The sequence below is a fragment of the Neolamprologus brichardi genome, chromosome 23 (genome assembly GCF_056152115.1).
Source record: "Neolamprologus brichardi isolate AB-2024 chromosome 23, ASM5615211v1, whole genome shotgun sequence".
Classification (NCBI taxonomy): Eukaryota; Metazoa; Chordata; class Actinopteri; order Cichliformes; family Cichlidae; genus Neolamprologus; species Neolamprologus brichardi.
The window spans coordinates 26,491,179-26,515,529 of NC_142125.1; positions in this window are offsets into that span (position 1 = coordinate 26,491,179).

The window sequence follows — 24,351 nt, forward strand, 5'->3', positions numbered from 1 at the left end:
TTTGTTGTTTCTTTTTTTTTTTTCTTTTGAAATGCAACCCTAAATCTTAAAAAAAAAAAAAAAAAAAAAAAAAAAAAAAAGTTGGGATGTAAAATGTAAAAAAAAAAAAATTAAAACATTGAATGATCTGCAAATCTTGTAAACCTTTAGTTATTCTTAATAGAAAATGTATCAAATGTTCAAACTCGTTTTTAACAATTTAATTAAAAATTGCATAAAGGGGAATTCGACGGCAGGGCGGGGGCAACAAAGGGCTGAAGAGGTGATACTAAAGGGTAACATCTGGAAGATTTGCTGACTAACTGTTTCATTGGCAATAGGTCAGTAATGTGATTGGATATAAAAAGAGCATCTTGGAGAGGCAGAGGTTCAATCTGCAAAAAGACATCTATAAGTTATTGAACAGTTTCAGAATAATGTTCCTAAATGTGAAATTATGAGAACTCTCCTCGTCTACAGTTTTAATATCAAATGATTCAGGGTATCTGGAGAAATCTCTTTGCGCAAGGGACAAGGATGGGGAAACAATATAAAATGCCTGTGAACTTCAGGTCCTCAGGCAGCACTTCATCATTAACAGGCATGATTCAAAGATTGCATGAGCTCAGGAAGTACGCCATCCACAAATGCAGGTGAAATCTCCATCATGCAAAGAAGTCATCTGTGAACATGATCGTGATCGAGCCAAAGCTCATTTGAAATGGAAACTATGGGCACAGAAATCAAATGTTGGAGTTCGTTTTGGAAAAGATGGATGTCGTGTCCACTGGACTGACGAGGAGGGGGATTTTCCGGCTTGTTGTCAGCGCTTCAGTGTCTATGGAAATGGCAGCTTGCACATCTGGAAAGGCTCCATCAGTGCTGAAAGGTATACACAGGTTTTAGAGCAACAAAGCTCTTTTACAGGTCTTGCATGTTTGAGCAAGACGATGCTTCACAGTCGAAGAGTCCTGGTGCTGAACTGGCCAGCAGTCTTGACATTTCACCAACTGAAATCATTTGGAGCATCTTGAATGGAAAAAGATGTGAATGGGACACCAATTACCTCCCAACAGTCCAGCAGCTGCTCTCCTTCAGCTCCACCACAATTACAGACTGTTGTTAAATGAAGAGAGGATGCTACACAGTGGCAAACGTGGTCCTGTCCCAACTGTTTTAAGATGTGTCGCTGCCAGCATGTATGTTTTGAAAATGTATGTTTTCTTTGTTCTGTCGTGAATAAAATTTGTGCTTTGAGATTTTGCAAATCACTGCAATTTTGTGTTTTAATTTTACACTGCATCCCATCTTTTTCAGAAGCAGGAGTGTTTATTTAAAAAAAAAAAAAAAAACAGCATGACAAACACCAATGTACTGTTACCATTTAAGAGATTACCCACTCATAAAGATGGCTAGATGGGAACTCTCTGTTACTCGTTCTCTTTGAAATGTAAATAAAGGGGATAGAAACACAATAGCATTGACTTTATTCATTTCTTTTTTTGCTCGACACGAAATTGCTGCTATGGTTTGTTTTCCTCACATTTCTTCCCTGCACATCAGGTGACCTTAATTAGAGTTAAATATAGTGGTGAAATCCAGGTCTAATTAAAACAATCCTACAGAAATACAAAGGCGTCTTGCACCCACAGCGACCCCAAAGCATCAACACATGTCCACGAGAAACTACACTGCAATCACAGTGCATGCACTAAACCTGAATTGTGTGTAAACACTGCTGTTGGTAAAGCCTTCATTTTTAATAAAAAATCTTTTGGATTTGTGCAAATATAATCTTGAAATAATGTCTTTTATGCTTTTGTCACAGAATATCTGAAAAGGCTTTGATGAAGTGACCTTGATCAAGTGGATTAGAGTAACTTATTTCCTAGCAGGCTAACGGCTGATAGAGTGACTTCTTACTGTGCAAATCCTTGCTCTTCTTATATGCAGCAAATCATTCATAAATTGAAAACCTAAAAGCCTCCTTTTTTTGTTGCCTCATTACCTTATTGCCATCTTGGCAGTGTTAACCCGTGGGTCAAATTGTGAGCAGCCTTTTATCAGCACAAAAAGGGGAAGACTTATCAACGAGTTGCTCCCAGCTGGTTACCGATCTCATTCCCTGTCTACATGCAGTGTGTGCTTACTTCTGCACTACTAAGACACTTTTCAGGAGTGAATCAAGGAATGCTCACATCAGACCACTTTGATGCTTTAATGAGATTACCCAAAAGTCTTTCAGAGTGTACCTGCTTTTTGCTGTTCAGAAATCACACGGGAGGTCCAACCATCTTTGCGAGACAACCCCAAGAAGAATATCTCACAATTAACCCCACAGCATCCATCCACCTCCCAGATGATGCTACCTTTTTAAAAAAAAAAAAAAATAAAACACAGTTTACACCATTCAAAGGTGCGTTTGCAGCTCCTGCAGCCATACAAGTGTTTCTTCTGTGCTGAAGCCCTTTCATTTTGGCTCAAGAGCCAGATGTTTGTTTAAAATAAAGGGATTTCTAACTTTGCTTGACCTTTAAAGCAGCAGCACTGTCTCTGAGTTGTTTAAGGCCATGGTGGGTGTTTGAGTTTGCCAAGATGGACCGGCGTGCCAAATCCGATTTCCATTATGTTTCAGGCATCTACTGTATGTGGTCTCAGTCCTCCCACTCACTGCTTGCTGAGTCTTGACAAGCGCGCACACACACCAGAACCCCCCACACAGAAAAGGAGACTTTTTAAGACTTTAAGAAGCAAAGAGCACAAACTCGGCAGCTCAGCATCCTCCAAAAACACAGTTACAGACGAGGAAAGAGCATTAACACTGCCAGCTCTCTGATGGATGGCAATAAAAAGTAAGAGGAGACGTGAATGGTTCTGCCCAGATATGTAGCTGGTTACTAACAGGTGAAGCAAAAGCAGCTTACAGTCATCATTTCAACTTTGCATGCTTTTTATGGCATATTGTCAGGACTTCTGTGTTACATAACTGTAAGAGCAGCTGCTACTGCCAATACCACCACTGCTGTGAAGTAATTAACTTATTAATTAATTTATTGTAAGCCAATTAAATAGAGAAGAAGTAAACACCTCTTCCATTTTCACTAGGTTATTGGGACTTAATTATTTTGTCCCGCACCCCCCTCAGCCTGGAGCCACTGGTTTAGTCCACACCTGCACAGGTTGGAAGTAGGGGTGCAACGATACACAAAATTCACGGTTCGGTTCGGTTCGATACTTTGGTGTCACAGTTCGATATTTTTTCAATACAAAAAAAAAGTTCATGCCTTTTTAATTTGTCATTTAATAAAATTATAAATATATATTTTAACTCAAAAGTACAGTTTTTAAATTTAATGTTGCTGAAACAACAAAGTAATAAAAAAATAAATCTATCTGATCGACAAATCACTCATCTTTGGAAAAGAGAGTTTATTACAGAGAAATGGCTCTTTCCTAAATAAAAGCTATACTATACGCTTCTTCTGGGCTATATTCTCAGCAGCATATTAAACATATCAGGTCCCCATAAGGAGAATCATGTGCTAACGGCTGTCTAAATGACTCGGCTAAAGTTTGTAGCATGCGTGCTTGTTGTTTTTCTCTGCTTCCACTTGTCTTTGCACGAGGATGATGTCGGAGTAAATGTGCAGTCATATTCGTTGTGTTCCCACTAGTGCTGTCAGCGTTAATCTCGTTAAAATGACGTTAACGCCACAACACGGCAAATCTCCGTTAACGAGCTAACTGCGCTAACGCACTAGTTCCCACCAATGTAATTGAGCATTGCATGTCACATCCGACATACTGTTTTACTTTTGTCCATGACGCGCTTACCTTCAGGGTCATACGTCACATGAAGACCAAAATAGTTCCAAACCCCACATCTCCCCCCCCCTTTTTTTTTTTTTTTTTTACATCTGCCAAGTAGATTATGATTATCTGTGTGTTTGTTTGTGTGTTGTGCTGGTTAGCAGGATTATTCAAAAAGTTATGGGCAGCGTGAGTAGTGGGGCTTGGCCCAACTTAGAATAATAATAACTGTGAAGTTTATTTGTAAAGCAAATTGTTTTATTACACACAATATAATGCAATTGCTGAAGAGGAGGAAGAGATCAAAAGAAGATTGAACACCAACGAATCAGTCTCTAAAGATGAATTATAAAATTAATTGGTGTATCAATTTAAAGCAGGACACTGAGACTCAACAGCTTGGTTGTCGTTTCGTTCCAGATCTGAATGAGGGTGGGGGAGGTTCAATTTGCCATGTTGCAAGGAGAGCTTAACTTCTGTCTAGCTAGCTTGCCCTGCACTCAGTGAATCTGTGTTTGACTACTCCGCCTAGGCTGCACTGTCGAGCGCAGATCCACTGAGCGCTCAACACAGACAGCATCGTCAGAAGAAAAGTTGATAAAATAAATTAAAAATTTTGTATTGTTCGATACATATGCGTACAAATATTGTTCTTTTAATATGTTGGAAATCAAATGTGTGATAAGCTGCAGGATTCAAACACAAGTGTAACTTATAAATACATGTTCATACTTTTATTCCACAATCAGAGAGAAAGAAACAGAGACAGAGTGCAGGACAGACACACAGGTGACAGTCTCAGGTGTACACACTGCTACAAACAGAAGGATTTAGTGTTATTACGAGTGCTAAACAAGAAGAGTTCCCAGCTGGTACAGTGGACACATGTGTGACTGCTGTGATTAAAGCATCTTTCTTTGAGTGTAGGAGCCATAATTAAATGTATTGAATTTTTTGATGATCACTGGGTTTTCATTTGTTTGGTTGCTATGGTGATGTGTAATGGGAGTCACGTGGGTGCTAGCGGTGACATTAAGAGGGCGTTGTCAGTCTGTCATTCACTGGTTTTGATTTTGACAGAGAGGAGGGCTGGGTAGCCGTAGTTTTTGTTGACCGCTGCACAACATGTTTCGTCTTGTTACATTAGAGCCTGTGACGTTGTTAGAGTCCAAATCTCGAGATGACATTACTCTGTAAACACTTTAATAAACAAGCAAACAATTCCACCTCTCGCATTATTGCGTAAAGTTGACAGCGCGTCAGGCAAATACTTGGGCTCCATCCCCGGCCTCTAGCGACTGTGGAAGTCGCTACAATGAATGAACCGTCAGCTCGTTTAAACACACGTTAAAGTCCGTTTGGCTCAACACCACCGAACAGAGGCAGCAATATAACATAGCTAACATTAACAGTGCAGTGAATCCTGCTTGTGCCGTGATATTCAGGACTGCAAACCGAGCAGCATCACTGACTTTCAGCTTGTTGTGTTTGTGGATATATGACTGACTTTAATTATCCACAAAATCATCACATTCTCTGTAAGATTAAGGTCAACTATCGAACGGCGTATAAAGTAAACGCTGAAAGTACAAACATCGCTAATGTCACATAACTTTGCCGGCATGTGGCCAACAGTAATGTTTTAATGTTCCTCATTATTAAACATTTGCACATAAATAAGTGACATAATATTCAGAACTTACTTTTGAAAGTTTACTCTTTGGCCGCTCCGCTTCCACTTTGTTGAAGTGTCTCCCAGTCCCAGTGCACTTGTTAGCATGTTTTGGTTCGTGCAACTGGTCTGTCCGGTTATTGTCTCCCCAGAAACATTTCCGTTGTCTTTTTTCCTATTTCCGTTGTGTTGTGTGTGCTTTTGCAGCGTTTTTCTTTTTGCAGCATTTTTTTTTTTGCAGCGTTTTTCTTTTTGCAGCATTTTTCTTTTTGCAAGTGTTTTTCTTTTTGCAGCATTTTTCTTTTTGCAGCATTTTTCTTTTTGCAAGTGTTTTTCTTTTTGCAGCATTTTTCTTTTTCCAAGTGTTTTTCTTTTCGCAGCATTTTTCTTTTTGCAGCATTTTTCTTTTTCCAAGTGTTTTTTCTTTTTGCAGCATTTTTCTTTTTGCAGCATTTTTCTTTTTGCAAGTGTTTTTCTTTTTGCAGCATTTTTCTTTTTGCAAGTGTTTTTCTTTTTGCAGCATTTTTCTTTTTGCAGCATTTTTCTTTTTGCAAGTGTTTTTCTTTTTGCAGCATTTTTCTTTTTGCAAGTGTTTTTTCTTTTTGCAGCATTTTTCTTTTTGCAGCATTTTGTCTTTTTGCAAGCGTTTTTCTTTTTGCAGCATTTTTCTTTTTGCAGCATTTTTCTTTTTGCAGCATTTTTCTTTTTGCAAGTGTTTTTCTTTTTGCAGCATTTTTCTTTTTCCAAGTGTTTTTCTTTTTGCAGCATTTTTCTTTTTGCAGCATTTTTCTTTTTGCAAGTGTTTTTCTTTTTGCAGCATTTTTCTTTTTGCAAGTGTTTTTCTTTTTGCAGCATTTTTCTTTTTGCAGCATTTTTTTTTGCAGCGTTTTTCTTTTTGCAGCATTTTTCTTTTTGCAAGTGTTTTTCTTTTTGCAGAATTTTTCTTTTTGCAAGTGTTTTTCTTTTTGCAGCATTTTTCTTTTTCCAAGTGTTTTTTCTTTTTGCAGCATTTTTCTTTTTGCAGCATTTTTCTTTTTGCAAGTGTTTTTCTTTTTGCAGCATTTTTCTTTTTGCAAGTGTTTTTCTTTTTGCAGCATTTTTCTTTTTCCAAGTGTTTTTTCTTTTTGCAGCATTTTTCTTTTTGCAGCATTTTTCTTTTTGCAAGTGTTTTTCTTTTTGCAGCATTTTTCTTTTTGCAGCATTTTTCTTTTTGCAAGTGTTTTTCTTTTTGCAGCATTTTTCTTTTTCCAAGTGTTTTTCTTTTCGCAGCATTTTTCTTTTTGCAGCATTTTTCTTTTTGCAAGTGTTTTTCTTTTTGCAGCATTTTTCTTTTTGCAAGTGTTTTTCTTTTTGCAGCATTTTTCTTTTTGCAAGTGTTTTTCTGTTTGCAGCATTTTTCTTTTTCCAAGTGTTTTTTCTTTTTGCAGCATTTTCCTTTTTGCAAGTGTTTTCTGAAGTTGCAGTCCGTTTGGCCTCTCAGGGCCACCGTAGTAGACCCTGTTCACAGCAGACACAGGTGTTGCTGTTGACGTTAATCAAGGGTTAGATTGTTGTTTTTAAAGGTAAAAAGCCTTAGTTAATGTGATTAATAATAGCTGTGTTTACCTGCTATTTTGTATCAAAATGATTGGTGTGAAAGAGAACTCTTGGATGCACCGGTTATTTAAAGAGTAGAACATGTATTGATTGTTTATGACTGTGTTTGGCAAGGAATAGCCTAATGTCCATCTAATGTAGCTACAGCACTGATCAGAAGTTTACATCCACTCATCATAAACATGAATGTCATGGTAATCTTTGGGCTTTTAATGATTTCTTTAAACTGTTCTTTTTCCAGGGTGGAAGGATTGTACAGCATACATCTTTAATGACTTAAAAATAACCCCAAAGAAACAAAAGTTCACAAGTTTGAATTTATTTTGGATTTTCTCTAATCCATACAAGCTCAATATCCCTAAGTAAGTTACACCATACTCAGATTCTTTTGGTAGCCATCAACAAGCTTGTGCTGTAATTCTGGCTGGATATTTGACCATTCTTCTTTGGAGTTCATTTGGTAGAGTTCATTTAAACCACATGTGTCAAAGTCAAGGTCCGCGGGCCACATCCGGCCCGGCATACATTTATATCCAGCCTGCGAGTTCATTTTATATAGATGTACTATTAATGTTATGCATGGCCCGGAGATATGAGGCGCTAATAATATACAAACTACAGATCCCATAATGCAGCGCTGCAGCCTCCTTGCTGACCGCTAGGCTAACTGGGAACATTCCCGCATCAATCAAGTCAAACTTCTGTGAAGCTAGCCGCTCACAATGGTGGAGAGAAAAGTTGATTCTGAAAGCAGAGCCCTTCAGCACCGGTGGGAGACTGAATATGTTTACAGACATTGCTGGTAAACCCGTGTGTCTTATTAGTGGAGCTAATGTGGCTGTAATTAAGGAATTTAATTTAAGACGGCACTACGAGACAAAACGTCAGGATAAGCTGAAAAACCTAAATGCAGAGCAGAAACTACAGAAAGCAGAAGAGCTAAAGAAGAATCTGACATTTCAGCAGAGCAAAATCACAAAGTGAAGCTGTTGTGAAAGCAAGTTTTATTGTAGCAGAGGAGATAGCCAAATCGGCCCGGTACCACTCTGAAGAGCTGCATGATGAAGCTGTGTGACGTCTTCACTGTTTAAACTGTACAGTAGTTGGCTTTCCCCGACCTGGCTTTTTAGTTTCAAATTTTATTTGTCATATACAGGTAACAATGGCAATTAAATTCTTAGGCTCAGAGACCCCTAAAGATATTCCACAAATTTTGAGGATTGAGCTCTGGGCTTTGAAAAGACCATCCCTGAAGCTTAATGCTAGCCTGTTTTATCCATTTTAAAACCAGTTTTGAATTTGGGATCATTGACCTGTTGGAACACCAAACTGTGTCCAAGTTTTAACCGTCTAGCTTCTGATTTCACCACCATTCTTGACAGCAGGTAGATCTCTTGGGTTTAAAAAGCCTCACCATTACTACTTGAAAGATACGTCTCATCATTCTGGTTAAATAGCTCAATCTTTGTCTTGTCTGTCACTGTAGCTAAGGTGGTAGAACAGGTCATGTACTAACTGGAAGGTTGGTAGTTTGGTCTCTGGCTGTTCCAATCTCCATCCAGCATAATGACTGGATGACAGAGACAAACCAAATCACTCACTGACCACTTCATTAGGTACAGTTGTTTAACAGTTCGTTAACTCACATACTTAATCATGTCTATGTGATCAAATCAGTCTGCTGAAATTCAAACTGAGCATCCGAATGTTGAAGAAAGATGATTTAAATGACTTTGAATGCGGCACGGTTAATGGTTCCAGATGGTCTGAGTATCTTAGAAACTGCTGCCCGACTGAGATTTTCCCACACAACCATCTCTATGGTTTATAAACAATGGTTTGAAAAAGAAAGTATCCAGTGAGCAGCAGTTCTCTGGGTGAGAACATTTTGTTGTTGTCAGAGGGCAGAGAGATTGGCCAGACTTCTTCAAAGTGATAGGAAATCAATAGTAACTCAAATTACTACTCGTTACAACCAAAGTATGCAGAATATTTACATGTTACACTGAATGTTTAGAGATTGTCTTTAACCTCCTAAGACCTGAACTCTTCCACAGCATGCATTTTTAATTTGTCTTTGATATTTTGGCTGATTGGGACCCGATGAATGTAAAAACAAAGGATTACCAGATTTATTTATTTATTTTTACCTGATTTTTGTTTCTAAGAAAAATGAGAGCCACATATGAGGATATTCATTTAAAATTTCGATAGAACAGTAGCAGTATGATGGCCTTGCAAGTGAATATCAGGCCCTTGTAGAGCAAAATTGAGTATTTTGGTCTAAATAACCCAAAATGTTATGTGGACGCCAGGTCCTAGGAGGTTAAATCTCAATGACATTTAAAGAGATTTCTCTCAAGATTTCTCTCTGGAAGAAAAAATAGTCAGAAAAAACCCCCACTATGTGCATCTGAGAGTTAATATCAGTCTAATTTAAACTAATACTAGAAGCACACAACAGCCAGCGGACACACACATGCTCACCATACACACATACACTCTCTTGGTCACTCCAAGGGACAAGGACAGACTGTGAGGCTCTGCAGTGTTTGTGTGTCAGTGAGCACTTCAGCTCTGTCAAGATATCGCACATCTCCCCACTGACCCCAGTGACAGCTCTGGCACTCTGATCTCCAGAGTGCGTCTGTGTGTGTGTGTGTGCATGAACCCGGTGCTCTACAGAGCATGTGCTTGCATGCTGACAATACAATGCTAACTCAACTTGCATCGCTCCACTCTGTCTCTGAGGATACACTTTGCTCAGAGAGGGAAACTTTGTGGTGACAGATGTCATATAAGCTGGCGAGGTCGCAGGATTGAGAGAGTTACAGATACAGGGAAAAGAATAGGATCCAACCTTCAGGCATTTCTAAGTGTATCTATCCCCAGACTGAAAACAGCAGTGAGTTCTAGATAATTCACTTTTTCAAACTGATACCAAATCATTCAGGTAGGCATGGCAGATTAGGAGTCACTCTAGACAAACCAGTGTGCTCAGAGGAGGGCCTCACTTTTCTGCAGGCCTTCTCTTAAGATACACTCTGACTTTACCAACATTTCTAAGTGTTTAGGAGTATCAAGCTCTGCTCACAGTACACATTGTATGTATATGTAACTAGAGTGGCATCCTTGGAAGCATCCTTGAGAGTGAACATGTTGCAAGAAATTCTAGTTATAGTAAGATCTTTTCTTCTTTTGGGCAACAGGAACACACACTCCTGTCTCTTGTATAGATTATAAATTGTAAAATGAATTCTTGTTTTTCAGATTAGTTGCACCATATAGCAATTTTAATGCATTTAGAATAAATATTAAAGGAAAGAGTTGGATTTTGATGATTATACTTCTAGTTGAATAATAATGAAAAAACAAAACAAAGAAAAATGGAGAAGCAGATAAATTGATAGTACAGACATAAAATCCCATCCATCTTCTTAAGCTAATCTGGGGCTGGGTCACCGGGGCTGCAGTCTAAGCAGAGAAGCCCAGACCTCCTGCTCCCTGGCCACCTCCTCTAGCTCCGCCAGCCGAGAGATATAATCTCTCCACCGTGTCCTGGGTCTTCTCCGGGAACTCCACCCTTCGGAGAAACCCCATTTCCACTGCTTGTATCTGCGATCTCGTTCTTTCAGTCACTACCCACAGCTCGTGACCATAGATGAGGTTAGGGACATTGGCTGACCGGTAAATTGAGAGCTTTGCTTTTACACTCAGCTCTGTCATATAAAATTTATAGATAGTAAAGAATATTAAAAGATGATTAGGTCAGAGGAAGAAAGGTTAGTATCATTACTATAATACTGCTACCATAACAGGGAAAGAAAGATAAACATGATCTGTCATTATTCAGTTATTAGTTATAGAACAGTACATCATCAGTGAAGAGTTTGAACTTGTGGGTTACAGCATTTTCACCGAAGCAATGCATGTGATCTTGTGGTAAGGCAAGTAAGAGATATGAACATTTACCAGTCTGATAGCATCTAATAAAAGGCTGTATTCAGTTAATGCAAGAGCTGATGGTAGCAATTTCCAGAAGCTAAAACTTTAGTGCTGTGCTCACATTAATGGTAAAGATGCGACTAGTAATTTCTATTTGTAGTTGGTGACCAGAAGCTGCAAACTGACACCCAGCTGCTCTGTGTGTAATGTGCATCAAATTGCTTCTAAGGGAGCAGGGAAAGACAAGGAACACATGTAAAGACAGCTCTTAAAACATGTGGTTATCCCAGCTGGGTCTTTATCAAATCCGTGAAGATGCACAGGAAAGAAGGTCACTAGGGACACCAACTAGGGAGAAACAGAATGACGAACAGAACAACATAATCTTCCCTAATTTAGCAGGTTTATCAGAGAGCCACACCCTCAGACAAAAACCGGTTCATCCCAAAGACAACTCCCAAACACAAACTAAACACCAGAGTGTATGCTGTGCAGTGCAGCGAGGAGTACTTAGACCTCTACATCGGAGAAACCAAACAGCCACTCCATAAGCGCATGGCAGAACATAGAAGAGCCAACTCGACAGGTCAACACTCAGCTGTACATCTGCATCTAAAGGTCAATGTTTGCTCTTTCGAGGATAACAATCTTCACATTTTGGACAGAGAACACAGATGATTGAAAGAAGAGTAAAGAGGCCATCTTTGTCCACTGTGAACAACTACTGAACAGTCTGCAGTGCCATTTTAAGATCCCTTCCTGGGCCCCTCAACCCCCTCTCACACCTTGGCTTGGCATGATCAATAGTCTCCCTGGGGCACTCCACCATTTGGTGTTAGAACTGAGGAATCTTCTTGGATGAGAGGTGAAACGTCTTCAGAAAACTTGAACAAGTTCATTCACTTTATTTTGAAGCCTCTCAGAGTACCATGACCTGGATGACTGAGAACCTACGCAGAAATATGCAGCATATCATTTTTCTTGTGTTCTGCACTCCAGTAACAAGGGGAACCATCAACCAGTCATGCTTCGATGATTGAAAACGCACACATGCCGGTGGATGACGTGAACAAACTCTTGAGCAACTCCTTCAACCTTGACTTGATGACGGTGTAGCTGGTCCCGCTTATAAGGATGCTTATGTGTCTGCTGCTTTGATTTTGATAATTTGGCCTCTCACGAGTGTGTAATTATATGATCTATCTATCTAGACATAGTCATTTTTTTAATAAATAATCATCAGCAGTATTAATATAACCACTCTTATTTCTGTACTTGTCAGATCATTTGGTGGCATGTGTGTAAGGGCTGCTTCAGATAAAGAAAAGACATACAAGGAGACCTAGAGAAAAACTCAATATCCTTTGTGATTATGGTGACCACAGAAGCCTTTAAAGGTTTCTGTTGCTGTATTTAGGAATGGCTTGTTCTCCCTGTCCTGTCTGTGTAGCAACATTAGCAATACTGCAAAAGGTGAAAGGAAATGCCAGCGGGTGCTTTTCAAAGCAAACCAAAGTTAAAGCAGGTTAAAAATGACTGTTTTTTTTCTCTATTAAGGTTGTAGTCCTCTACTATAAGACAAAGATAATGTAATTGTAGGTCCCAGCGGCTTTGTCGTGTCTCTGTTTGCGGTTATTCATAAGGTTGCTGATTGCTGGATCTATATCCGTTATTGCCTTCCTGTCTAGACTTTAATTCAATCTGGATTTTAACTTTGTCTGGTGGATTTGTACCTTTATGTCGTAGCGAAAGTCTAGATTGCGGCTTGGCTTCCTCCCCTCATCCTGTCCTGCTCTCCGCTGTCTTGTTTTTAGTCATGCTAAAACATAATCATGTAAAGAGGAAGCCTAGTCCAGCTGAGCTCTGAGATTTGACATTTATATCATCATGTCATCATCATATCAATGCACACAGACGGTCTGCGTGATGAAACGTCACATAGACAGAAGATGGGTTCCTTTTGCTAGCTTTGTTTTGCTCTGATAACACATAAAACTGTTTCACTTGTTTTAACACTGGAAGTCCCAGGTGATTGTTTTTATCTAGGGATCGATTGGTTCCATAGGTAAATTGATAACCCTGAGTTGCAGTTTATACATGTATATGCATTTGTCAGTTGGTATAAAACAGTATAAATATATCAAATTATTCTTGGTAGTTGTAATAGTTTGTCTTCAAAACAGAAATTCAGAACTTAGGGAAATATGACGTTTGTGCTGTTTGCTTGTTAAAGTGTATTTGCAGTTGAGCATAATTTCACTGTATTTGTCCAATTGCCTTTCCGGACTGTAACGGCGGATATGTAAAGCTAGCTCATATACACGTAATATAATGTTTGTGCTTGTATTGTGGTAACTTCCTATGTAACCGGAAGTGAATGTTGCTAACGGTAACTAGCTTGATGTACAAAAAAGACGCAAGAAAACGGTAAACTATCCGGTCGTTAAGTGATGACGTGACGAATCCTACTTCCGGGCCTAAAGTAGTCTGCGTTTAATATGGCTTTTGTGTTGTTAACATGTTTAATGTTTTGTATTTTCTTCTATTTAATCTCAAAAAGCTCCTAAAACAGTCACGTTGACCTCCCTCGGCTTTTCATTTATTTAAGCTCAGTTTTTAAAACCTTAGGATGTAACGACAGCCCAGCCCATGCAGCAGTATATGAATGACTAACTTCGTATTGTGGATGGATTATCTCAGTTGTTCTCCTGGCTGAAGTTTGGTCCTTTTACAGCATCCTGCCATGCGATTACATTTGTTCCTGACCACCGAGAACACTCATGTTAACTTTTATCAAGTGGAAAAAAAGTTAGCTTGTTTATATTATGCTAACATAGCTGTGTCGCTAGCGGTCACGTAGCACATCATTAAATACCAGCTAGCCAAACTTCAGTAACCCTACAAACGTCACTGCTGTTTTCTGTATTCATTTATGTTGGAAGTGATAACAGAGCTGTATGTTTTAATTTGTTTCCAAAACCCCGCAGTCAGGACATGCTATATTGTATTTAGATAGAAGCTAGCGAGCTAACTTCCTGCTAACTTCTAACTCCGTTAAATGTCATAAATTCCGTTTTCATGGATGCCTGGATGTTAAACTCAATTGTTACACCTGGGCAGAGCAGAACGCTGATCATTTTATTAAAGATGAAAGACTTTAGACAGTTTTTCAACTCCCAGTAATGCCATAGTGATCGTTTGATATATGGACCTGCAGCGGAGTTTAGGCCCAGACACGGCTAGTGACCTCAGACTTAACGACCGGATAGACTATGTGCACGTTAGCATATGCTACTTCCGATGCGGAAAATCCTGTGGGGAGCTTTGTTTCCGGTGTCCTATTCGCGCCTTGTTTACGGTCCAAAACAAGTTAAGCAAATGAACGAATCAAGCGGTGATTTACATTTCTATAGATGTCTCGGGCATTTGCCCAATATATCTGTAAATGATGTTCATCGACTTGTCGATATTTTTCCCCCGCGCCTCAGAGCAAAACAGAAAAGGGATTCAAATGTTATATTTCTCAGCTGTCTGTCATTTATCGTGGGTGTTATGTTCTAAAAATAACCAACAATAGGTGAAATCAAGTAACCAATTTTATTTTTTGACGGTGCAAAACATTTTGTGGACATACAGTACTGCACTTCACACTGCTAGCGATCGATGCAGTACTTTACTGTACTGTACAGGATAGATGTCAGGGAGGAGATTGTCTGCAGCGATCAGGACGCAGGACACAATGTGACGTAAAAATAAGCATGCAAACTTGCACTAAAAAATCCGCGAAACAGCGAGGTGAAAGGTGAACCGCGTTATAGCGAGGGACCACTGTAATTTTGAAGGTAAGTCACAACATACCCTTCGTAAATACTAATGTACAGAAACCGTTACCAGCAATCGTTCATTTTTTGTGTGGCTTTTTTCACGGTTTGTTGACATGCTGTGTAGGTGTGTACTTGACTAGCTGATATCGACATAACGGGAAACATCTGGTTTGACTATTCTTCACCTGTAGTTTGAATGCTGAACATTTGCCTGTTTAAATCATAAGACCAGTCACTATACAGAGATGTGCTTCTGAATGTGGACGATGTGTCTTCTGATTTTTTAATGCAGTTCTGCTTGTGTTGAGTGATGTAAACAACTGATCAATCTAAACTCTTTAAACGTCAGAATTGATCATTGGATTTTTTATGACACAACAGTGGTGAGTGTTCCCACCTTCTGCTCTTTGTAACTTAACGCGATCTTTCCATTTTCGAGTTTTGGACATGATTTTGGAGTATATCTTCGCAGTAGCGATTGACCGCAAAGTAAAGCTACCGAAAATGTACAACCCCACATCCGGTCTCAAACCAGGAAGTTAGCATTTTCTGTTAAAACGAATGTTTCTAGCTACAATCAACAGGGGGACAAGGTTTGTAATGAACATGATTTAATTTGAGCAATCTGAAACGCATAATATGTATTGTATAGTTTAATAGAAAACGGTTAGACCAGCGTAATGAGTTAATATGGTGTTACATGAATAACGTGGTAATTGTTTTATTTGTTTGTCTAGCTCTTACGTTGGTTTGTTGTCTGATACACGGCAAGGAATAATAAAGGTCATTCAACAACCATCAGTTCTGGCCTTCTCAATTCGACTGGATGCTACACGGACGATGTAGTTTAGTGTTATATATTTAGTTGAGATAAATCTGTATCCTCTTCTTATAAAGCCATGTGGCATAGTGAGCGAGACAGACGGAGACACACACACAGAGGCATAGATAAAAATATGCAGCTATTACAGCCCAAAATCTGAACATTGCTCAAGCTCCATACTGTGGATATTAAAATTGTCATATTAAAACGGCATTATGGGATTGAGGTGGTGCGTTCTGGATTCTGTGCTTCCAGGTTTCACTTTTTGTCTTTTTAGTTGCAGATTAATGGGAAAGTAGTAAAAAGATAGGAAGTTGTGTGTGAGTGAGTGGACCTGGTTACCGTCATAAGCCTCGTTAGGAGCTCAGGAAAGACCTCTGCACACTTGAGATGAAGTTTTGTAGCAAGAATTGAATTTGCTGAGATGGCCATTAGCAGGATAACCCTCTTCAAGCGTCAATGAAGCAGATGACAGCGTCACAAATGGACTTGTATAAATGCCTGTACAGCATCTTTGTCTCAAAGGGAACTCAGGTCCAAATGTTACTCCCCTTTTTCCAGGTACCGCATGATGATAAACCTTATATATGAGAAAATCTGGTCGCACAGCCTTAAGGGAATGCTCAGAGACCGGATTGCTTGTGAAGCAAATACGAGCCGAAAGAAATAGGACAATAAATAGACTTTCATGGGTTTATTGGTCTCATTGTCGTTCTGGTTGGGGGCAGCATCTTGTAGCGGCTGCTGCCCGCCATTTCTAAAAGAACTCAATGAGGCAGAAAATTTGTCCAGGAGCAAAGAAGTAGCCACTTGTCCCTGCACTACTCTTGGTTTCACATTGTATGTGTATCTGGGAGTAGATTGGTTTCTATGTCGTTGTTTACTGCAGCTAAACCAGGTTGCAGAAATGTTTCCCTTCCTTCTGTACACTCAGACTATTTTCCACTCTCCATCCACAATCTAGCTCATAGTAAGAGCGAGGAGGAGGCGGCCCTGAGGCAGGACTTAGGCAACTACAGCTGTCTACTCTCAGTGCAGCACACAAACACACACACACACACACAAACACAAATGGTGAGACTTTACAGATGAATAAACCATGTCACCGCTGCAGAAATAATAACAGGAACTGCAGTGGGATGAGAAATCTCTCTAATGATGAAACTGTCAGCTGCAGGAGCGTAATAATGTCAAGTTTAGGGCTGAATTAGAGCACACCGAGATTGCATAGATCTGCTTAGATGGTCATACAAGAAGAGATGAGTTAGCTAGCACTGTGTATTGTTCCTGTAAATGGCATAGCATCTTTAATTTTTAATGTTTGACAGTTTAGATAGAGGCATTAGTACTTACTTCAACTTGTGTTGCTGCTGACTGTATATAAACTCACTTCACTATGGTGAAATATGTGACAACATCCCAGAATTGGGGGCTCTTCTGTGGAGACAGCAGATATCCATTCACGTGTGCTGGTCATTGTTCACAACTGTAGATACATTTTTGTGAAGCTTCTGTTACCAGAAGTCTTTCATACATTGAAATATTGAAATGCAGATGATATGTATGCTTATAAAGATTGACATACTTTCCAGCATGAGCAATGGAATTATTTTCAAATGATGCCTAATTAAATGTTCAGTGTTGACGTAATAAAATTGTTCTGTAGGAATCTACTGGAAGATGATTTGTTTCTTCTAGTCTTGCTAAGATGTTATAGCTTGATTAATGGTGATTCAAACTCACTGGACTGAAAACAGCTGACTTTACTTTCATAATATATATTTAAAAAGCATAATGAACTAGATTCAGGTTGGTCTTGCTCCAGAATCCCTTTTATGGGCTCATGCACTATAAAAAGACTCAAAACGCCTTAAAATTGAGTTGGACTTGTATGACATGTTGGCTGAGTTTGAGTTTACGGCACACTGAACACTAATTAACTCAGGTTTTGGCTCAAGATTAATGGAACAAATGAGGATGAATTGTCTCTCTGAAGTCTTATTGCTCTTTGCAAGCATTTCCTTGTTTTTAAGCCGACAATGTGCTGTGAAGCTGGTTCAGCAGGTGAACTGCAATACTGTGCAAAGCCTGGAGCCAAACCAATTTCTTAGTTTGAGCATTAAGGGGCTTGACTAACAAAAAAATCCTTCCTCTAAAAATGTTCAGGTACAAGGACTGCACTGAAAATGAGTGAAAAAGCAGCGAAAGAAAGCCTTCGAAGGACGTCCAGAAAGCCTGAAGAACTGTTGCTCAAGAACAGTTTAAAAAACGACAAGAACTTTTATATTTTTCTTCTAAGCAGATAAAGAAATAAGGGTGGCTCAAGACTTTTGCACACTACTGTACTGTTGAACCCAGGGTCATATATTTTATAGGGTTGGTTAGAGATATGACACAGAATCAGCATCCTGTTTTTCTGTTTGAGTATCGAGCTGTAATTCATGGGCACATCTGTTACCGTGATGTCAGCACACCTGGAAACGTGGATGCCTGATATTTGCTTTAAAGCTGCACATAAAGCTCAACATTATTAATACTGACCCGCAGCTCTAAAGCACATGGTTAGTGATGTTTTCGCCTTGTTCCATAGCAAATTGTAACGAGTTTAGTTTTTAATATGAATTCTACACATAATTTTGCCCTTAGCATAAACAAATGAAAGTAATGTTGCTCAGTTATATTTTGTGAATAACGTAATCTAGACGATGGTGTTCATGTTGACCTGCTATCAAACGTAAACTAAATTAATAAAATTTATATTCTTTTAGAGAAACAAATATTTGAGAGGTGGAAGGGGCAAAGCTGTGCTTAATTGCACCAAACATATGTGTGTATGTGTGTGTGTGAAACCCATGGGGGAAATGTAGGCTGGGTGGTTTGATTAGATTAAAGCTAGCTGAGATCTACAAACTGTTAATTACCTGACCCAGTTTATGTTTGTGTCCGGTGTGTGTGTGTGTGTGCGTGTGTGTGTGTCCTTGTTCTTTGTGCTGCTGCTGGGTGAATATAACTGCAAACTTCCAAGCAGCAAATGATTGGCATGTGTGTCACGTGCATTTGTGTGCTTGCAAGTAGTTGTGCGACATTGCAAAATGAACATAAACATTTCCTAGTGGTTTTAAATGGAGCAGGACCAACCCACAGAGTCATATTGTTACAATAAAACCTCGTCGCAGCTTGAAGTTACACTTCACTGCTCCGTGAGTTACTAAAAGTGTGACAGTGAATGTGAAGCTTTTTTTTAAATTGTGTATTAATTGTGTGGTTTGTTGAACTGCACACTCTTTAGAAAGTGGATTAAAAGCACTATTAGTTACAATCAACTGGCAAAAAATGAATGTGGCATTATAGCTGACTAATTCAAAATGAAGCAATAGGTTTTCTAGACAACACAGAATATTAAAGATAGAAATGAGATAAGCAAATTAGATATTTACCATCTAATGCTGTATCTAATTTTCTTTTAAAACTAAAGGCCTGTTTTGTCTAATTGGGTATGTGCCACAGTGCTGTATGAACTGAGTTACACAGGAAGTCTCAGCTGGAGCCATTGAAAGAGAGAAAAGAGAGCTGCAGAAGGTCTGCTGGAGTGAGTGTTTAGTCAAAGAGTTGAATAGGTTTTCAGGAAGTAGTTTGTTCTTCTCTGCTCAGCCAACGTCATCGTCTCTGGCTCGCACATTTTCCACTGCCTCGGCCAACTCTCTCTCCGCTCCTCTCACAAACACACACATGCCTTTAACTCGGCACAGATACACAGGTAACAAATGTGAACCCCCAAACATGCAAGTTTCTGAGCAAACTAGCTCTTCCGAACCGCCCGGCTGTCTGTGCTTTCTTCTTTAACCACATTAACTACCAGCAAGGACACGCACAGACGCACACAAAGTTAAAAGCCTGTGCTGGGAAGCTCTTTTGTGTTTTTCTGTGTGTGAGTAAGACAAACATTTAGCCACCAGTGTGGCTGATGGCACCAAAACAATGTGGTCATTATTGGACTCGACAGCAGGCCTGGTGCCAGCAGAAGGACATAGAAACAGAACTCATAGAACTTCCACTAGCAAGCTGCCCCTTCCTAGCTTTTAAACAGTTTTATACACACTGATGGTTATGTGAAAGGAAACTGTTTTTTCTCAGTGTGAAAAAAACCAAACCATAGGAAGAAGTTACAGGTTTACAAACTCATAAGGTGTTTAGGTAAATAAATGACCTATACGTGTGAAAATGCCCTCAAAAAGCACAGAACTGTGCAAAAGTCTTGAGCTACAGCCCATTTATTTATAAATGGGCTTCCAAAGAGCCAGATTTTTGTAATTTTTGTGGTCTCAAACAGTAGCTCTCCCTGATTTCTGAAGTTTTTTTGTTGAACCACATACCTATGATGAATCATTAAGGAACAAAGAAGGCACCTAACCCAAGGGATGAACCAGTATTGGGAACATATCTCAGTATGGTGTGCATGATTTGAGAAAACTGGACAAGTGGAGGAGAATGAAAGAAGTGTCAGGCCTTACAAAAAAAAATCTACAGCTGATGAACAGTAAGAAACAGGAAAAAAATACCCGAAGCCTCATCAGAAATGGTCTCAGTAGAAGGGTGGCTGTCAAGAAGTCATTCTTAAGGAAGGGAAACAGGGAGAAAAGGCTGGTGTATGAAAAATACACAAAAACTGGACTAAAAAATCAGTGCCAAAAGGTCTGATGGAGTTCAAATCATTGTCAGGAGGTCAAACCGTGGAAGCTCTGTCATGGTTTGTGGCTGCATTTCAGCCAGTGATGTTGGAGATCTTGATAAAGCTGATGAATTATGAACACTGAAAAGTACCATCGGATTTTGATCCACCATGTATTTCCATCTGGAAAATATCTGATTGACAGCTGCTCCATTTTTCAGCATGATGAAATCTGATGTGACTTACAGATTTTCCAGTAGATCGATGGCATGCTGGAGGCCCCAAGTCAAAACATATCGATCAAACAGTTATTTTTTTTGGACTCCAGACTTTCATCTCTCCTCCTTGCACACAGGAAGCAGGTGAAGCCAAAAGGCTTTGCTTCTACAGTAGCCAGGCAACCACCTGTTCAGCAGTATGTTGCCTAAACAGCAGAACTAGCTGATATGTCAATGCCCTCCTAAATAACAGTCAACTAATATTTAGGATGCAGGAATGTGTTTTGCATGGGCGTATTTTTGTTGTCTTGCTTGTCAGTGTGACTTATTTACTCACAAACTCTTTTTGAACACTATTCATTAAAAAAATAAATAAACACAGCATGCCAGTTTGCCAGTGTAATGTTCTTCACACCTGGAAAAATGATATAACAACTCAATGGTTAAAACTACTCCTTTGTACAGTTTCAAAAGTCAGAATAAATCACAGAAAATGTTAGCTTCCCTGGTTTTGGTTGGAATATTTTCTAAGCAGTGTATTTCTATGAAGATGACTGGGTTCATCATCAGCAGGAAGCATTGTGTCATCCTGGTTACACACTCCTGCACTTTCACTCTCTCTCTCCTGTTCTTTGTGCTTTGGGGTTCCCCCCAGTAATTATTGTGCTGAGCAGCCTCAACAACAACAACAATTGCAGCGGCACTGTTGCTGTGTGTCAAGGCAGGAAACTAACTTTCAAAGACAACTCTGTTTAACGAAGTGTTTCTTCCCCTTCAAGTATTTTTGTTAATGTTTACTCAGTCAAATCTGTGAAACAGTGCAAATCAATGAGATTTTTTCTGTTGTGATAGTGGAGGACATTTACCCTAAAACTTGTTGTCCATGTTCGGAGCGACACAGCATTTAGCGCTTGATAACTTCTCATTAAAACTGTGCAATATTAATCATGCAAGAAAATAAAAGAATACATCAGAGGGCTCCAGCAGTAATTGTACAATACAAATGTGTCTTTCGAGGAACTCTTCGAGTGTTTCCTCGAAGGACCAAAACGCAGTTATCATCAATTTATGGAGCTTCTCTAAATGTGGCAGAGGAGGAAACAAATCTACTGTGTCGGTGAGTGATAACGCATCATCCCAGGTCCTCAGGAGCTGCACATCTCCAATTACTTGCTTAAAGCAACTAATACAGTACAGCAAAGTAGCAGACAGCTATTTTGTTTGATGGTTTTTTTTGGAAGGTTTTTCAAGCACATACTTTTTTAGGGTGTTACAGTACCAAATGAATGACTTGTCTTTATTCCAGTAACGATATAGTAGTAGCTACAGATTAACCCCTCCCCCACACACACACACACACAAAAAGCCCAAAAAGTGTTGTATTGGGTCACACGTGATGTGCACTGCTTTAATGCTTTGTTTGCATCTGTTGTGCAACTGGCTTTAGGGTTTAAGGTTTTAGAAAACCCTTCTTGTTCCTGGTAGTAGGCTGGTAAACTCAGTTAGGCACCACCAGGGAATGAGAAAATAAGATTTAATGGTCATCTGAGCGCGGGTGAGCCCAGACAAAATAAGATTTGAGTGTCCTCTTGATATCAAGCCTAGAGCCAAAGTAGATAACAGATCAAAGTTCGAGAGTAACAGGAAACATAAATTCACTGAGAAGATGATGGAGGAGAGACAAGAGAGGGGGAAGGGTGGATGCTGGGTGTTGGACGTGGAAGAAAAACTGGTGTGAGGTTAAACTGTTAAGTTAAAGGCATGAACTATTTTGGGTTAGCCTCTTTTTCTTTAGCCTGTACTGGAAAAGCTGCTTTGGATGGATTTCTTTCATAGACATTTAAAGACTTTTGCCAATGCAGTGTGTTGTGTGACAGATCCTGTAGAACTGCCAATGAAATAAGGCTTTAAAACATTAATTAAAAATGCAAATTTGGGGATTCCAATTTTTGGTTATAGTTACTGGCTTTTGCCAGCATGCAGATCATAAAGATCGTCAAACTTTAACTTTACAAGAAAATGAAAGTAAGACTCAAAAGCTTCTCCTTCCTAAATGTAATTTCATTCAAACTCATATCAATAACAGGCCTGCCTGGAGCTGCTGCACCCTGGTATTTGTCTGCACTGGGCTGGCCATCTAATGCTGGCAGGACTGGGAACTGTCAACAAGTAATGCCGCTCTCCTCTCCTGCTGCTGTGCATGTGTCGGCTCAAATGATGATGTGACTCTAAAGCTAAGATGTAAAGAGAAGTATAATGTGCCTTCAGTACTGCTGTGTTCTCCAGTGTATTATCATTTAAATATGTTAGCTGCTCTCTACACTTTGTTATGATTGGTTGCTTATGCCTGAAATCACCATACAGACACGCTAACAAGGTTAAAATGCATCATATTTGTCAGAAGGACTCCAATCGTTTTCACAAGTCAGTATTGTTATTCAGAAACTCACACAATTTTTTTTTTTTTTAGAGCCGGATGAATCATGCAGATTTACATAATAATTTCATGATAAAAATGAATTTTAAAGCACTAACAGCACGAACTAACTGCTTTTTTAAACGTCTGCTGTGGGTGTTGATGGTCGTTTTTAGCAATTTACACAGAAGCACACACACAAAACACACACAAGCATTCACAAAAGGAGTAATAGAGAGTGTGTTTGTGCGATTGTTGCTTGGCTGGCTCTCTTGCTCTCTGTCATACCTGCTCACAGGGTCCCATTTATCAGGTGCTGCAGCACGCACATTAAACAAGTGTGTAAGTTTATTGAGACAGATGAACGTTTAAGAATAGAAAGAGTTATGGCAGTGCATTTGTAGGCTGGGCAGGCTTTGGCACAACATACAACAAGGGACCACCCAACCTAACCACTGCCATTCCTCATTTGTAACGAATAATGTGTTTTTAACGGTTGCAGGTGGGGTAACAGAGACATGACGAAACCTTGGCCTGACATAAACAAGAGAAATTATTTTGTATGGGATAAACGTTCGGAGACGATTGTGCTGAGTAGAAGAAAAAAAAGATGCTTTCAGATAAATTGCTGCAGAGAAAAAGTTGAACTGTGAATAAAAACTTTGGCAAAGCCCACACCTGACTGCACAAAGATATAAGCATTATATTTGACTTAACTTTGGACACAAGGCCCCCGTACTTAGGGCGGCCGAGATATTATTAGCAACAGATTTGTTGAAGCAAAACCAGAGGTGTCACTTCAAATATGTCCACACAGAAGCAGTTAAGAAGTCGTCTTCCTTTTCAGATGATTTGTCTGGCTCAGCGAGAGCTTCATTAAAATTGAGAGCATATGAGATGGGAGAGGAGACAAAGTATTATTTTTTGCCTTAATTATGATATATGGCCTCATTAATTGTTATACAGCTTCAGGGGAGATATTCAAGGAGGTGGAGAGTATTGTTGCAAAGGAGGAGTGGAGGACGAAATGGAGACTAAGAGGGGGAGAGGAACATGTTTGAGAGATTTTTAAGCGGAAGGAAAGAAAATGTAAATACGAGCAGGTGTAATTGATGAGTCTGGGGGCAGTTATATGAAGTAAGGCTACAGCTTAAATGTAATTTGCTTAATTTATAAGTTTAAGGTCAATTTAAATGTTATATATTGAAAAGGACACAAATGTTGAGCATCTGGCCAATAGTCATCAGGGATTTTATGTCCAGCAATGGCACAATTAACAAGATTTTAGAAAGAATTTAGGGAGATAGCTGTGTCTCCAACATGTAACAGAAATCTCACTTAGAGTTGTTGCAAGAAAATAACGAGAGTGCGAGAGTAGAGGTGGGCGAATCCATCCAAA